Raw genomic sequence first — 6,375 nt, forward strand, 5'->3', positions numbered from 1 at the left:
AATCCAAACTGATTCAGTCTGTGGCTGTACCATTTCAATATGAGGTCTCCCCATTGTGGCAGAAGAATACAGCATTAAAAGATCTTGCCCCAGCAATTACTCATCTTGGATGTGTCTCTGACAACCCATTGGCCAGCAGTAATCATATGACCCTGCCTAATTGCAAGGAAAGATGGGTAGGAAAGAGTCTCCCATGGGCTTATAGGAAAAGGAGAATGGGATATGTGAATTTGACAGAAGTCTCTACCACAATCCACCCCTCTGGTCACCAAATAGGTTTTTTTTTTCCTTTTTTTTTCCTTTGTACACAGTGACTCTTAAGGGACAGGGCCCAAAAGTCCCATCAAGGTAAAAGTTTTATCCTCCAAGACCAGGCTCTCTGGAAGTGCTATATCAGGTTTGGATGTTTGCTCCTACTGTTCTGGAGACCCAGGAACCAAAAGGATATGTTCTGTTTTCCACATACTTAATGTACAGTGGTGGAACTGTATCCGCAATAAACATTCAGAATGGGTAAGAATGGGAGATACTGTTAGTATCCCTAAGTCTGGGTATGGGGCATATTCATGATTAGGCTCCTTTTCTATCTCCTAGGAAGAATTCCCTTGTGTGTTGTTCTCTGACTCTAGACTCCATCCTCTGGGAAAGTTTTTTTGTTTGTTTGTTTCTTAAATCTTCATGGCTACATCTGAACAGCTACTGAGGAATATATATATGCCAACTTTGGGAGTTACAAAGCTTTTATTGAGACTATTTCTTAGATGACTGGGGACTGTAATTTCTCTTAATTTGGAATAGCCACAAGTTGTTTTGGCCACAATTTGTGTGTGTTTTTAATACAATTCTTAAAATTTTAGTAGGTTTTTCATCCGTAGATTCATATGCCAGCAGCCACACCAGAGTTTTTTTGTCACATAGTTCTTGGGCTTGCTATATTTCTTTGCTTTCCTGCCCCCACACCTCACTTTGCGACAATTACAAGATTTGATGAGAGAGACATACTATACTCTTTGTTTTGAGACAGTCTTGCTCTGTCACCCAGGCTAGAGTGCAGTGGTGTGATCTCCATTCACCGCAACATCTGCCTCCCGGGTTCAAGCAATTCTCCTGCCTCAAGTTCCCGAATATCCGGGATTACAGGCGCCGGCGACCATGCCAGGCTAGTTTTTGTATTTTTAGCAGAGATGATATTTCACCATGTTGGCCAGGCTGGTCTTGAACTTCTGATCTCAAGTGATCCACCTGCCTCGGCCTCCAAAGTGCTGGGATTACAGATGCGAGCCACCACACCCCGCTGAGAGAGACATACTCTTAATTACATTTTCACCCTCAGGCTTTTTTTTTTTTTCCCAAGAGGAAAAAATGAAGGTTCCACATCTTTAATTAATCCATTGAAAATTTTTCCAAAATGGATATAAAGTTTACATCCTTAGTTATATTTGTTGCAAGCCTGAGTTTTAATAATCCTTTGTCACTTAAAAGCTTTCTCAAGTTTATTTTGGATTGCCTGTATTCCCTCGTTTCAGCTTTCATAAGCCAACTCTTTTTTCCTGAGCCCTTCTCTTTTTTTTTTTCTTTTTTTTTATTATTATTATTATACTTTAAGTTCTAGGGTACATGTGCATAACGTGCAGGTTTGTTACATATGTATACTTGTGCCATGTTGCTGTGCTGCACCCATCAACTCCTCAGCACCCATCAACTCGTCATTTACTTATAATACCTTGTCTAGTGCATCCAAAACACCCACCACACACTAGTATCTGGTTTTTAAACCTCTTCCCCTAGCTCGAAATTCATTATGTACATTATCTGCCTCCCAGATTATCATTGGTAAGTTATATCAAATGCTTTATTGCTACATAATGTGAAGTGCCATGTTTCGAGCCTCCAATATTAGTTTTTTCTGCCAATCCTAAGCTAATGCTTTTTATTTTAGGTTCTTTGTTTCAGCAGCACTCAACTCCTGTTACCAGTGTCTATATTTGTCTCAAGATAGGTTAGCCTTATGCTGTATTATCAAATGAACCCGGAATCTCAGTGGCTTATCTCATGGTCGTTACAAAGTCCTTTACAGATCTGAGGATCTTCCTGGAAACTGTTTCCCACGAAGCAACTCAGTTATCCAGGCTGACAAAGGATTTCCCAACCTGTAGCTGCACTGTCTGAAACATGGTGTATTATGTGAAACATGCAGACTGAGGACAGTGCACCAACTCTTGTAAGTGTACTTCATTACTCACCCCACAATGAATTGGCCAGAACTAATTGATAAAGTACTCCCTAACTTTAAGGGGCTTAGAAATTCAGTCTTCTGTGTAGTAAGCCTGTGGAGAATCATACTGTCAAACACTAGTGATGTTTACTAATAATAATCGTCATACCAGTGAATTAAGTACAGAAACAGTAGTTTGAATCACAAAAGATTTTAGGTAAGAACAGGCAGTCATTGAGCATAAATTTACCTTACTTTCTCCAACCTGGCCTAAAGGAACAACACCTGCATACAGCCCTATGTGATCTACTGTTAAATAACTAAAGTATTATTTTATATCCTCATATTTCATTATGCCAGATTCACTACTTTCTAGGAAATGCTTAAGTAACTATATTAAGAATCACAGAGTAGGACGGGTGCGGTGGCTCACACCTGTAATCCCAGGACTTTGAGAGGCCGAAGCGGGCAGATCATGAGGTCAAGAGATTGAGACCATCCTGGCGAACATGGTGAAACCCTGTCTCTACTAAAAATACAAAAATTAGCTGGGCGTGGTGGCACGCACCTATAGTCCCAGCTACTTGGGAGGCTGAGGCAGGAGAATCGCTTGAACCCAGGAGGCAGAGGTTGCAGTGAGCCAACTGCACTCCAGCCTGGCAACAGAGCGAGACTCCATCTCAAAAAAAACAAAACAAAAAAAGTTGTAATTTGTACGGATGTGCCTGTAGCATACTAGCTTTAAATATTTTTCATCCTCCATTGTATTATGTGGTAAAATATATACATCATCAAATTTACCACTTTAACCATTTTTAGGTGTATAAGTAGTGTCATTAAGTGCATTCACATTGTTGTGCAAATTTCACCATTCATTTCCAGAATTCCTTCATCATCCCAAACGAAAACTCTGTACCCATTAAATAGTAACTTTTCATTCCCCCCTTCTCCCAACTCCTGGGAACTCTATTCTACTCTCCATCTGTGTGAATTTGCCCATTCTAGGCACTTCATATAAGTGAAATTGTACAATATGTGTCCTTTTGTGTCTGGTTTATTTCATCTTGCATGTTTTCAAGGTTTATCCATATTGTAGCATGCATCAGAATTTCATTCCCTTTTAAGGCTGAGTAATATTCAATTGTATATATATACCACAGTTTTAAATTTTTATTAAGTTTTAAGATGGATGTGATATGGCACCTAGTAACACTATAAAGGTTCAAATCTCAAGAAACAGCAATAGTTCCTATTTCGATTTATTTTCCACATATCATCTTAGCTTATTTCCATTTTGCTTTAAGGATAATTTGTTTCTGTAATAATGGAAGGTGACATATCCTCCCCTAGAATTTTCTACTTCACTCCATTCATTCATTCATTCGTTCATTCATTCATTCATTCATTGAGACAGTCTCGCTGTGTAGCCCAGGCTGGAGTGCAGTGGCGCGATCTTGGCTAACGACAACCTCTGCCTCCTGGGTTCAAGTGATTCTCGTGCCTCAGCCTCCTGAGTAGCTGGGACTACAGGTGCGGGCCACCACATCCAGCTAATTTTTGTATTTTTTTGTAGACAGTTTTGCCACAGTGCCCAGGCTGGTCTCGGACTCCTGGCCTCAGGTGATCCACCCTCCTTGGTCTCCCAAAGTGCTGGGATTACAGGCGTGAGCCACAGTGGTTGGCCAAATTTTCTACTTCAAACACTGAAAACAGAGGAAGTTAATACAAATTTTAACCTATAAAGTCCCCTGGTTGTTAGTTATTAACAGCAGATTGTCAAATAAGACTGGTAAAATAAGACTGTCAAATAAGACTGCTAAGCATTTGATGATCCAGGTGCAGGATGATCAAACTGCAGCAGATCATGCACATGACAGCTGCTTACATAGAAATTTAACACCACAACACACATTCTTAGAAAATTCTGTGTTGAAATACATATACTTACCTCATGTGTCCATAAGATCATAATGTTATGGGGAACTCTTAGAACAGGGTGGTTAGAGAAAGGGAACTGGAATTGGAACTGTAAAATTCATTTTCAGGTCTGGCAAACAGCAATTGCTGAGGGTGTCTCATTAAACTGGCACAAGGAACAAAATGTGAGGTATTTAATAATCCTCTCCATTTCACAATGCATTTCCAAAATGACTGGCCTACATTAGGATCATTGTTGAACATATTAATGCAATCATACAGCAGATGTAAAAATTTCTGTGTGCAAAGCAGATGCTGGGGACTTGGAGGGCAGAGGTGAGGGAGAAAACCCTTACCCGAAAATTGCCTCACCTTTACTAGGGAAACAAGCAAACAATTACAATATGATTATAGGGAGTAGGAACACGACAGTTTCACTAGGACAATCGGGTTTCTCTAAGATAGAACATTCCTCTGATGAGAATGTTTCTCAGAGAATTTAACTTGAAAATCAGACCTGATGCAAAAAACTTGGAAAATGCACAAAATCACAGAGCAGAATCAGAGATTACTGATAACATGTGGTATATATCCTTCTTTTGCTCCATACAGTGGTTTTTATTTATTTTATGCTTTGGGACAGAGACCCACTCTTGCCCACGCTGGAGTGCAGTGGCGAGATCTCGGCTCACTGCGACCTCTGACCCTGGGTTCAAGCAATTCTCCTGCCTCAGCCTCTCTAGTAGCTAGGATTACAGGCACCTGCCACCACGCCCAGCTAATTTTTGTATTGTTAGTAGAGACAGGGTTTCACCATGTTGGCCAGGCTGGTCTCGAACTCCTGACCTCAAGTGATATGCCTGCCTCAGCCTCCCAAAGTGCTGGGATTGCAGGCAGGAGCCACCACGCCCGGCTCATACAGTGATTTTTAAAATCAGACTGTTGAGTAGTCTTATTTGTGCTAAGTGGAAATTAGGGAAAGGGTCAGAGAAATAGGGATTTCCTTTTGCCTTCAGTAGTATCCTCATGAACCTGCGTCATGGTGTTGTCAGGTGTAATCAATGAAGGTTTCTCACAAGATAAAATTTTATTTTGAGGACCACGTCCGTGGATTGGAGGAAAGGCAGATGGTTAGCTAGTGAGGACTTTTATTATAATGCTAATTCAGGAGTATCTGGGTTTCTAGTGCTAAGGAAAACTGAATTTTCAGCAAAGGGCATCTATATTTTCACATCTGTATCTTTATCCATCCAGCTGTGCTCTTACTATTTTGTTTCTACGGTAATTTGCTATTTCTTTTGCATGACAATTCCCAATGAAATAATTTAGATACTTCGTGCACTTTGTCACGCAAAAGTTTTCATGTCACTCTCTGGAAAGGCACTTCCCAGGATGTAGTTAATAAACACTTTATCTTTGGAACATTTCTGTTATCCTTGTAACTTGTAGCTCCTAGCCTGGCAATTGATACTTCTGACACTTGAACGTTGTTCATATAAAAACACTGTGGAATCAACGTACCCTCTTTGAGGAATGGCATTGCATACGTCCTTTTGAGAAGCCATCTTGTAGTTGAAGGAAAGAAGCAGGACGGAAACCAGACTTCCCCGCCCCCGCCACGGTTCCCTAAAGGTCACATAATGAAAAACCGAGACTAGTTAAGCGAAGGAGAGATGAGCAAGTGTTCCCGGAAGGGGGCGCGATGTGTTGAGGTTAACAAAGAAAAAGACAGCTGCGGGGTCAGCTAAGGTCTCCGCTTTCGCTACCGACCCAGACTGCTCACCTTCACAAACTCGTTTCCCTCAAGCGGAACTCTCGGCAGCGCTCAAGCGAGAGTATTCCATCCTTGGAATACTCTCGCTTGAGCGCTGGAATACTCTGAGAAGGTTCCAGCCAGATGTTGGACTGCCTGAAATGCCGCTTCCAGCGCACTAAGCAACTTGAACTGCGCTAAGCAACTGGCCTGAATGTTTGGTTTGACCCTGGGGTTCCTCCGTAGTCTGTAAGTGGAGTTGCGAACTCAATCCCTTCTCCAAGGCGGGAGTGTTTCCAGGAGAGAACATAATTCCCCTTGAAGGAAGATCACGTTACTAAAGTAAAAAATTTGAAGGCGCCCTGTGTGTATAACACGCTCTTGGCTTTCTGGCCACTATAAAGATAAAGATGGGTCGGGAATGGCGCCGGCTACATTAAAAAGTAATGTGCAGGAATGGTTCAGTTGCCCGGTGTTGATGGTTTTGCCC

The sequence above is a fragment of the Macaca fascicularis genome, chromosome 4 (genome assembly GCF_037993035.2).
Source record: "Macaca fascicularis isolate 582-1 chromosome 4, T2T-MFA8v1.1".
Taxonomy (NCBI): Eukaryota; Metazoa; Chordata; class Mammalia; order Primates; family Cercopithecidae; genus Macaca; species Macaca fascicularis.